General features: G+C 38.9%; 2 non-coding genes across 2 annotated transcripts; both read left to right on the top strand.

Moving 5' to 3' along the window:
• Nucleotides 1-406: 406 nt before the first annotated feature.
• Nucleotides 407-478, top strand: trnaa-ugc (transfer RNA alanine (anticodon UGC)). Its single transcript has one exon. It is a non-coding gene; the product is annotated as a tRNA-Ala (tRNA).
• Nucleotides 479-4,662: 4,184 nt separating this feature from the next.
• trnan-guu (transfer RNA asparagine (anticodon GUU)) lies at nucleotides 4,663-4,736 on the top strand. Its single transcript has one exon. It is a non-coding gene; the product is annotated as a tRNA-Asn (tRNA).
• The last annotated feature ends 5,762 nt before the right edge of the window (nucleotides 4,737-10,498 follow it).

Below are 10,498 nucleotides of genomic sequence, written 5' to 3'. Positions count from 1 at the left end.
CTTTATCACTGGAGTTGTGTGCATCGGTCCATGAACATCAATTGTACTGCTGTTTTTCTATGCGTAATTTAATCGCAAGCACTTAAAAGATGCAAAAAGGTTTCAAGGAAAACATAATTGAAAGACAATCGAGTAAGGAGGTAGAAAAACGCACCCCCCCCCCCCCCGTTGAAGAATCAACCACCGTCGCCCATGTGACTGGATATAAAAATAAATTATTCATTTTGCCCAGTCTCTGGAAGCTTCGATGCGATTATTTTCCCTTCCTTATTTCTTCATTCCCATTAATTTACTTTGTAGTAGAAGAAACGCGAAAGTGGGAAACTGCAGGCATTCTTCGTGAAGGGTGGATTGTGTTCAGTAAACATATGAACATCTTTACGTCAGTTCCACCATCGGTAGCCTAGGGGATGTGGCTCAGTGGTAGAGCGCATGCTTTGCATGTATGAGGTCCCGGGTTCAATCCCCGGCATTTCCAGGTGTCTTATATTACTGTGCTCACATCGCAATCTTCTGGTGAGTGAGAACTCTTTGCTCGTGTTCATAGAGAGCCAGGTTTACACAATTAATTTCAGTCACACACGAAGTGCTACAGTGTTGCTCTGCTGTTTTAAATGTACCTCCAAAGCATTTCGTTCTGTTAACTACCAAATGATTTGAACTAATTTAACGTCATATTCAGAAAATCCAGAGAAGGTCATCAGACTTTTAGTGGCTGTTGAAGAAAACACCTGTTGAATCTCACCAGGGATTTCTTGAGAGATCATTCAGCGAGCGAGTCCTCCCTCTGGACTCCAAACATTTTTAGTTAAACTGTTATTCACATATTCTAACGAAGAGAAACGTTAGTGTCTTCCGGTGTGTGAGCCCATTTCTCAAAAAAAAGTTATATAAATTTAATTGTTCTACTTTTTAGGCTTGCATAGTCTTATTAATATTTCAGTTAAATTTTAACTGTAGTTTTTTTCTGTAGTAACATCAGTTGATATTAATATTAGTCCTGATTTATATGTTTTTGTCATGGTTGATCTTAAGTAATTTTGTAATTAGTTTCAGTTTTGAAAAATCGCGCAGAGAAGCTACCAAAACTGGTAATGTTCATATAATGTGTAATGCAATAGCAGCATTTTGGGTTGAAAACAAAAAGTATATCTTGGTATGAATCCTAACACATCATAGACAGTGTTCTAGGACTTCTCGCTTCAGATAAAGTTGTCAATACATCATCGATGTCTACTCAATCAATATCAGCAGTGTTATCGCTACCGAGCGGTAATATAGATCCTGGCAATACTTCGTGAGATCATTGTAAGAAAATCCAAAATACTACGGAAGGAATCAAATTTATACGTTTCTTTGGATCGAGAATATGATCATTATGAGACTCAAAACATGCCTGTCTTTTCTTTTTTCGAGGACAAATGGATTATTGAGGTGTAAAGATGGGTTCAAAACCAAAATCACCTGCTATCGCTGCTGTTTCTCCAAATCCTTCAACTGATCATCGATATCGAGGAATAATATATAGTTTCTTCAAATCCTTCAACTAATCATCGACATAGAGAAATAATATTATACAACTTGTGGTTTTCTGTTAATTGCCAATTTGACTGTAATTACATCTTCGTTTACAGATGTCTTGCATGTATCACATGGTATAATAGTCGTCGTGCGTCCTCAGTTAAAATGTTTTAAAAAGTACGACAAAAGTACAACATTTATGGTTACATCCATATTAAAATGAAGGTAAATATACCAAGATATTAAAATACAATTATACAGTTCTAACTTAATAATGCCTGTGAAGTTTTCCAACAAATCCGAACTGTAATTTTGAAATATTATAGCTGAGAATGAAAAGAGAGTACAAAGATCAAATTCAATGAGTGAAAATGCACCAGTAGTTCTCTAAACTGAGTTTCTTCCCTGAAATGACTCGCTAGCGAAGCACCAAGCAGCCTTGAACGGATCGCGGAAATCAAGTATACAGTACAGATGGATTCAGAGTGTGCTTTCCAACTTTTGTGCAACATTTTCCTTTGATAGGGCAGAGTTGTTTTCACAATCTGGGTTAAATAAAAAGGAGTGACGACAGTGTTAAACAGCTTTCCTTCTTGGGGAACAACGGTTGTGTTCCATATTTCTAATTATTTTGGTTTCAAGATCGCAATTTAGTGTGAAACATAAACGCCAGCTGGATAAGCTTTATTAATTTCCCTCACGGGATCAATAAAGTATCTATCTATAAATCTCTTACACGTCATTTACAATGGCCTTTCAACTAATAGCCCGTGCAGGGATCAAACTCTAGCTGTTCGTACAGTACGAGTTGCGTAAGGCTCTGTAACGCGCAGATGAGAAATTAACCTCTGCTTCTTCATTATACACACAGTGAGCTATATACGCGGGCTTACTGCCTCCTACGGGATCTGTATTTGATTGCAGTATAAGACCGGCCGTGGAGTTAAAGTGAGACGGGTGTGTACATTAAAAGGCTCATAGCGTCCCTGGGAGGGCTCAACCCACCACCCTTTTGGTTAACAACCGAACCACAAAGACTCATGTACAGCTTAACACTTCTCGGTCTCGGTGAAAGTGATACACTCCGTAAAATTTCCAGAGATTTATTTATTTTTAAATGAAAATCACCAACAGCGGCCGAGATCTACTGGAGTTTTTTCATTCTATACTGCGATTTCTGGAGGGTACCCTGTGGAAATACGAGTTTTGACGAGAAGGGATGGACATATAAGGTCAAAAGGCTTGGGGAATTGAACTTTAAGGTGAAGACTGCGGGTTCAGTAGCAGCAGAACCTGATCAGTATCAGTTGACTCCGATATACTTTGAAAATGAACTTGGGGATTTAGAGTCAGACGTGCTACCGTTGCACCATGGGGTACTTAATTGAAAAAAATAGGAAAAAAAATCAGTGTTCCTGGATCTGTAATTGAGAACAACACCTGCACAAGAGCTGCGCAGGAAGAATAAAATGTGGTCTGGGAAGAAGAGACTCTCTTCGGAAGAGCGGCGCTCTTAACGGATTTTTTTTTGTCTCCTTTGGGGAATTCAAAGGGGCTGAGAGATGTGAACTCGTGGCGCAACGATAGCGCGTCTGATTCCAGATGAGAAAGCTGCGTGTCAGCTATTGGTTTTTCAGGTTCTGCTGGTCCTGAACACGGAATTCACACCATGCAGTTGAGTTCTATCTGTACACCACATAGATAATCTAAACAAAATAGAGCAGTACAGGACACGCAGTGTGGAGCTCACACAGCGAATAGCCTTGAACACAAGAGAAAAGGCACCGTTCACATCTGCTAAACATCACGTCCAACTTTAGAGACAGCTGCATCAGAGAATGGAATCCCGGAAGTTTCAGATAACTTCTTTTAATTCAGGTTCAATCAAACCTGAAAGTTAATGAGTTTCCGGACACTTTTGTTTTATTAAAAAAGTGTCTGAAGCCTGAAAATGTAATTTGAAAAAAAAAACGCTATTGTACATTTGCAGGTGCTTTTTGTAACGATTTGCTATTTCATGCTGGAAAACAAAGGAAACAGACCCAACGTTTGCTTTCAGGTGCGGTTCATTACATAATAGACATCTATTACTGAGGAGCTTGAATATAATTTACACGAGCCAGGTAGAAGTCGAACCTACAATCTTATGATCCGAAATCAGACGCGTTATTTATTAAACCGCTGACATTTCACATAACCTGAATTCCCCCATAGTGTGCTCAGCGCCGCTACTAGTAATGCACCGCTCCGTCTAAAATTTCAAAGTGAAAAACATGTGTTTTCTGATTTTTATGAGTTTTAAAATATAATCTCTTTAAATATGACAAGGGTTTTATGTTTCGCACTGAAATTCCGATTGATTGAGAATTCAGAGAAAGACTGTTTTCTTCCACAACACCATATAATTATCACATCCACCAGACTCTCCAACCTCTCCAGACCTTGCTGGGTGAGCAATTGCTCCGATAAATTAGGTCACGTATCATGTTAAATCATTTCTTCTCAACACATTTCCTGGTGCACGTTTTCTCTATGAAAAAAAGTACATTTTTCCCTTGCACGATTTTTCGTTTTTATCAAAGCGTACAGAAAGAAAAAAGAAGAAGAAATAGTGTCGCAAAAGAACTCTGTCGCCCTTGGGAGATGTCAAACGCATTGGACATGAAAAATGCCAGATTAAAGCCAGTTCTCTTCGTTTCTCAGTGTCGGGGCTGCTATGTAAAAGAGGCAATTTGCTCTGAGAGCAGGTTCAGCGCTTACTAAACGCAGATGTCTCAGAGCGGTGTGTCCAAGTGGCTGTAAAAGGTGATGGTTGTCCTGTCACCGTAGCTTAGTTGGTTAAAGCGCCTCTTTATGAAACAAAAAAAACGAAATTCAAATCCCAGCCGTGTCTTTCTTCCTTTCTTGTAGTACAGAACGTACCATTTTGGGCACTCACAAAGGGCTTGTTTTCGTTAAATGCATGTGTTCATTTCCTTTCTGGAAAACTTATTTTTGATTAAATTCAAACAGCTTGCGGAAAATGAAATCCAATTCTTGGTTATCAGTGCAGAAGAAATATTACCGGCTGGCAAAATAAACGGTTAGAGATTTTTTTTTTTAACCGGGAATTTGTGATTCGAGAGAAAAACCTACATGTCAGTCTCTGTGGCGCAATCGGTTAGCGCGTTCGGCTGTTAACCGAAAGGTTGGTGGTTCGATTCCACCCAGGGACGAGTTTCTTTGGCGATGTAAATATTGTCTTCGGTCGATTGGATTTCTCAGCGAAACCATAGCCATTTTAATATTTGCAACAAATGCGAGTGTTTAACACGTGTCAGGATCACCAGGAAATGTCCAATAATGCCCACCATCGTAACTCCCCAGAAAACCATATTCACCCAAGAAAAATGATCGTCGAATCGTCATTTATACTCCAGTTGAATCCTCTGCTGAAATATATTAAAAATACAATGCAGGTTTGTTTGAGAACTTGACAAGCATTGTTACGATAGCACTGTGCAGTTGGATTTTGATATTTTGACATATTTACCTTAAATTTAAACATAAATACTATACAGTCTATTGTAATTATAAAATATGTCAGCTGAGGATGCAAAGGGTTGAAAGGGAAAGGTCAGAGGGTATAGTAACAACAAGGTTAGGATTTGTGGAGGTGGTAGGGGTGTTGATGGTTTCTCTCTGTAGAGGATGATTGAATGTTTTATCCTTCTCTGAAGTGAGAAACTGGAAGAGTTGGGAGTTGAGAGATCTGATGAGGTTAGATATAAAAGGAAGTTGATGTGGAGCTGTTAGCAGTAAAAATTACTTAATGTCTTTGATGTTGTCATCAAAGATAAACTGTAGTCAGCAAAGATAAAAAGAAAATTATCTTTGCTTACTGCCCTGTCTTTCTCACACCTGAAGAAGGCTCCACAGCCGAAACGTTGTGATTCTTTTCTTCTCTTTTCAGCAGGAATAGTCCTTTACTTGTTCCTTTGCAGCCTACGCTTGCTGACACAGCTACTCACCTGATATTTAACATTCCTATAATCACAAATATGAATACCACTGTGGGTATTTTTTCCATGATTATTTATTCTGTCATTGAAGCATATTTTATATCATACCGAAGTGTCATAATCACTGAAAAATTTTTTTTTTTCATTTAGAAAATAAGAAAATGATAAATCACTATGAATTGCATTTAGCCTGTTCTGATCTAGATATTCTATATACTTTAACATGCCATGTTCACAACGTCACAACTCATTTGTGTTGTAATAACAAATGTACATACTGTTGGTGACATTGAGATTTTTTGGTAATGAGGAAGGAGGGACATGCAATGTTCACAGGATCAAATTTAAAAAACAATACAGTAAAATTTCTTGTACTTCGGGATTATGAGAGCCTGTTACATTGTGTCTCACACCTCAGTGTCAGAATTTTGAGACGTTTTTATAACCAGGGGGAAAACACTTTAACCAAATCAGCCAAGGTGCTGTCAGAGTATTAACATCATGTCTGCGTCGGTGATTACAGCTGACTATCGCTGGAGGACAGTTCACTGTGAACAAGTCAACCTCAACTGTTCTATGCTGCATTCTACCCTAGTGGTAAATATTGGTTTCCGTGCGTGTAATATTCCTTTTTTTGTCAAATATTTTCAAGCACAAAGTTTGCTGTTGAAAATAAGCCTTGTGGTTCTCAATGTTGTGATCCTTTTCCCCCAGTGTCACCCAAATTGATACATTGTGCTTTGGCAATTCTTCAGGCTATATTGTTTAGAGGAGCTCAGTTGAATTAGTTTGCGTAGATAAAGTATTTCTTTTCCCTTTAATCCTTTAAAACATATTACATTTTCAATACATTGTATCTTTCTTCCTACTAATTGTAGCGGCAATGCTTGTTAATAAGACAGAATTAAGTGTTGCTGTGCTTTCCCAAATAAGGCCCCATCTCTCTCTTCATCTCTGTGGTGCAGCCACAGAGAAGCTATTCATGCAGGCTGATTTAAAGATGTTTTCTTTTGATAAGGGACAGCTCCCAAATGGGGATGCATTTAGCTAAGCCTGGCTATCATGATCAATGGTCATCCATTGGCGCCTATCTGTCTAGGGAGTGCCAGATGGACATCTGGACTGCATTCCTAAGTGTCAGGAGTAAGTGACTCACATCTCACCTTGATCAACCAATCAGGGACTGGTAGGGCCGAGTAACCTACGTGGAATTCTGATGCCCATGGAACTTTCAGCCAATGAATGAGCTGAAGTTCCTCCAGGTAAAAACAGGCAACACAGAGCTCCCAGAAGGAGAATTTCTAAGGAGAATTCCAGGGGTGCGAGACTATTCTAAAGAATTCCAGGGAAGGACGGCCCAGGAGCAGAAAGGCTCCCAAGGGCAGGACATTCTCGCAGCGCGCCTCCTGACCATCCTGATACATTTTCAATACATTGTACTGAATCATTCTTCCTACTAATTGTCATCATTTTTTTTCTGGCTTGATCTTGTAATCAGAGATATCAGAATATTCCTTAAAAACTAGTAAAAGAAGAGGGACAGATTCGTGCACACTAAAAAATATGAAAGGGAAGCAGGACACAGTAACCACCAAACATCTTATAGATTATGAATGTGCCTGAATTTTTTCAGTGATTTAGAGGGTTCTGCCATTTTAGATGTTATGCTGTTCCTGTGTGATGTATCAAATGTGTTATTTAAATCTCCAGTCATTACTATATCAGTCTTAAGGCCTTGCAGTATAGATTGCAATTCATCCAAAAATGCCAAGTTTCCCACTGGTGATACACACAAGGAAATTCATGTACATTCCCCCCCCCAAATCAACAAATTTAAAATCAAATACCTCCCTCCTCATCTGCAGGTGGAGAGATTAATGTCAGAAGAAATACAGGTTTAAAAGTCAGGAGCATTGATAGTCCTATTTTAAAATTATGCTAAAATGCTCACAATATATTTAAAACGTTCTGTAAAATGCAAAAATAATTAAAAAATATTAAAATAAGGTTAAAAGAAATGATACACAGTTATAAAGCTCAGGAATGATCACTTTGAAGTTACAATCCACTTACAATATGCCAAAAATGGCAAGAATATGTAAAACAAGTGTATAAAATTAAAAAAAGTTTAAAATAAATACTTAATACTTTTAAAATTCAGGAATGTGATTGGTCAGATGCTTACGATGAGTGTTGCTGGTGTTTCGTGTGATTTAGCGAATTGAAACAAAATATTCAATTTAAAAACGGCAAGAGCTCGTATGAAAAAAAAGTTCGTAATGTAAGTATCTTTGTTGTAAGAACTGCGCCATAACTAGTGACTGGTTTATATTCAGTTATGTGCATTGGGAACAAAAGGGAAACTTACATGGATTTTATTAGGTTTTAGGAATCAGAAAATGTATTTTTACACGTTTATGCCTAAGAGCAGAAATAACTTCCTGCTTTCAGCGCTTTTATTGTTTCTGCTTGTAACCTCGAACAGAAAAACCCAGTACTGACTCACAGAAACGCCCCGGAGTTTCGGTGTTTCTGGGATTTAAGAGGGATGTATGAAGACAGTAAAGGGGAGTTTTTTTTCCCCCGCTGTAGAGTATGAAGGCGGTGTGACGAGTCTGGAGGGAGGAGACGCACATTCCGCATGGAGAGCGCAGAGCAATGAGTTTCACCTGCAACTCGCCGAGTCCTGTCCTATATAACCGCTGAGCCCGGGTACCCAAAGTCTCCAGCCAGTGTTGGAGATGTACAATTTCAATAGTTGTTTTTTTAAGCAGGAGCCGGGATTTTTTCGCTGCTATTATTATTATTATTATTTTATTATTGGAGTTAGTGGTTACTGTGCTAGACTGGCGCGAATAGCGCTTCTATTCATTTTCTCTGCTCAAATACTCTGCTGGGCAAAGCTTAAATTAAAACCTTTTTCTGAAACATTGAGTGTGAGGGGTAACAGGTGGAGTTTAAAGCCAAATAAAGGGCTGTTTTGGATGAAAGCAGTAGATTGGGTCGAGCTCGTTACTGACCTCACTCACGCAAACTCCATACGAGGTGTTCGGGGCTACGATAAAGAGAACAGTACCTCCTTGTGATGTATCAAGAATACACATAATAATGAAGCCCATTTCCGCCAGGGAGTGAGAAAAAACCGCGCTATGGTATCTCATATTTGCGATTTCGAAATTATCCCCATATATTTCTGTCCTTTTGTTATTGTAACGGGTTCTAGGGTTTCTGTCCTTGTCGCTCCCGCCCTAGTTCATGCCTCACTGTATAGGCTCGAACCCAGGTCTTGCCAACTAAGCTAAAGACCTTCAAGTAAAAAAGGAATTGTACCAGAACTCGTTTTGGATAGGTTTGTGAAATTTGAGTTAGATACCTAACTCACCAGAGCTGTTTTTATAACAAAATATGGGAACTGGAAGAAAAGCAATAGGGCACTGATGGAGTTTATAGACTGTGATGCAAATACAGGAATAACTAAGAGAGGAGGGACTAGTTCAGGAGCACAACCAGCTCTCCCCTGCCCAATCTCACAGCAGGGTCTGTTGTACCCCAACATGAAATTCAGAATCTTGGAGCTCAGCTTTTGATCACTCAGCTGAGAGATGAGCCCTGGGCGTATGGGGCAAATACGGGAGACGCGTTACTCGAGGGAGAGTTTTTATCCCTAAGGGATGACTTGTTTTACAACAGCAGACAATATAATGAAACAAAACCTCTGTTCTGCTGCTTCAGGCTGGTTCCACTGGGAACAAGTGGGGCTAGGAGCTCGTGAACAGCAATTGGCCCAGTGGGCAAAAGATGTAGAATATACTTCTATTAAACACATACCTTAGACATATAAATGTGGTCAGCACAAAGCAGACAGAGCAGTCCCTGAATTCAAAGAACAGATTTGTTAAAATCCCTTGTACCACTTTAGATTGATCTCGGTTAGAACAAGACCATCAGACGTGAGGGGAATTCGGAACAGGAGCCTCTGCTTCGTCGTTTATTGAGCTTCTGATCAACGTCTGAGTGAAAATTATTTATTGTCTTTGATTAAAGTACACAAAAGGGACCTTCCTACGAGCCGGAGTCAAACCAGCGACCTAAGGATTCAACGCTGTTTCCACAACAGTCCTCCGCTTTATCAACTGAGCTATCGAAGGGATGACAGGAGTTGTTTCTTTACACATACTGCCCAATGTAGTGTCATGTTCCGGGTGATTTAAATCCCAGTTTAACATCAAGTTTCCAACTCGTTTCCTTAGTCTTGTTTACCTTGAATTTAAGACACGAACCAGGATTCTACTGTATAAACGTCCAGGAATATTACACAATGTTTGATGGGGCATCAATCACTCCAGGCGGAAATTGACTTATTTTTTTTCTAGAGGGATCATATTAAACCTTTCATTTGGATCGAGAAGAGGATCACCATGAGACACAAAACATACCTGTCTTTTTTCTTAAAATCGAAGAATTCTTGAATTTAAGACTACAACGAACTCAGCCTGCAGCTCCTTAATTAACCTGTTCTTAACTTCAAGGAACTCAATCCTGAGCCCTCTAGAGGTTACTGAAATAGAGGACTGATTGAAATGAAGAAATTCAGAAGCAGACTAAGCGGAACACTGGATCACATTAGAATATTACCCTTTATAGTGGGAATAAAACTGTCACGACATAATGAATTTACGCATCAGTTGCTTGGAATATCATTGTAATATTTAATTTGCTTTTCTGTCACACCACTTTTATTAATTATGAAGTTTATCAATACACGTTTATTTAAAACAATGTCATTTATTATTAATACAGTTTCATTCCGTCTTTATTAGAAGCTGTATCACAGATAATGCATATAAAGCCTTCAGTATGCGATTGTGAGTTCAGTTATCCCAGGGAGTGAAGAGAACTGAAATTAAGTAAAATGACATTTAAATAGAGTGTAAGTCTTAAAAGTTACCTCTCACTTCAAAATATTTACAAGACTC

Source organism: Atractosteus spatula, unplaced genomic scaffold (assembly GCF_055471065.1).
Source record: "Atractosteus spatula isolate fAtrSpa1 unplaced genomic scaffold, fAtrSpa1.hap1 Scaffold_72, whole genome shotgun sequence".
Classification (NCBI taxonomy): domain Eukaryota; kingdom Metazoa; phylum Chordata; class Actinopteri; order Semionotiformes; family Lepisosteidae; genus Atractosteus; species Atractosteus spatula.
The sequence above is the reverse complement of the archived record's forward strand: the minus strand, read 5'-3'. Positions and strand labels throughout refer to the sequence as shown.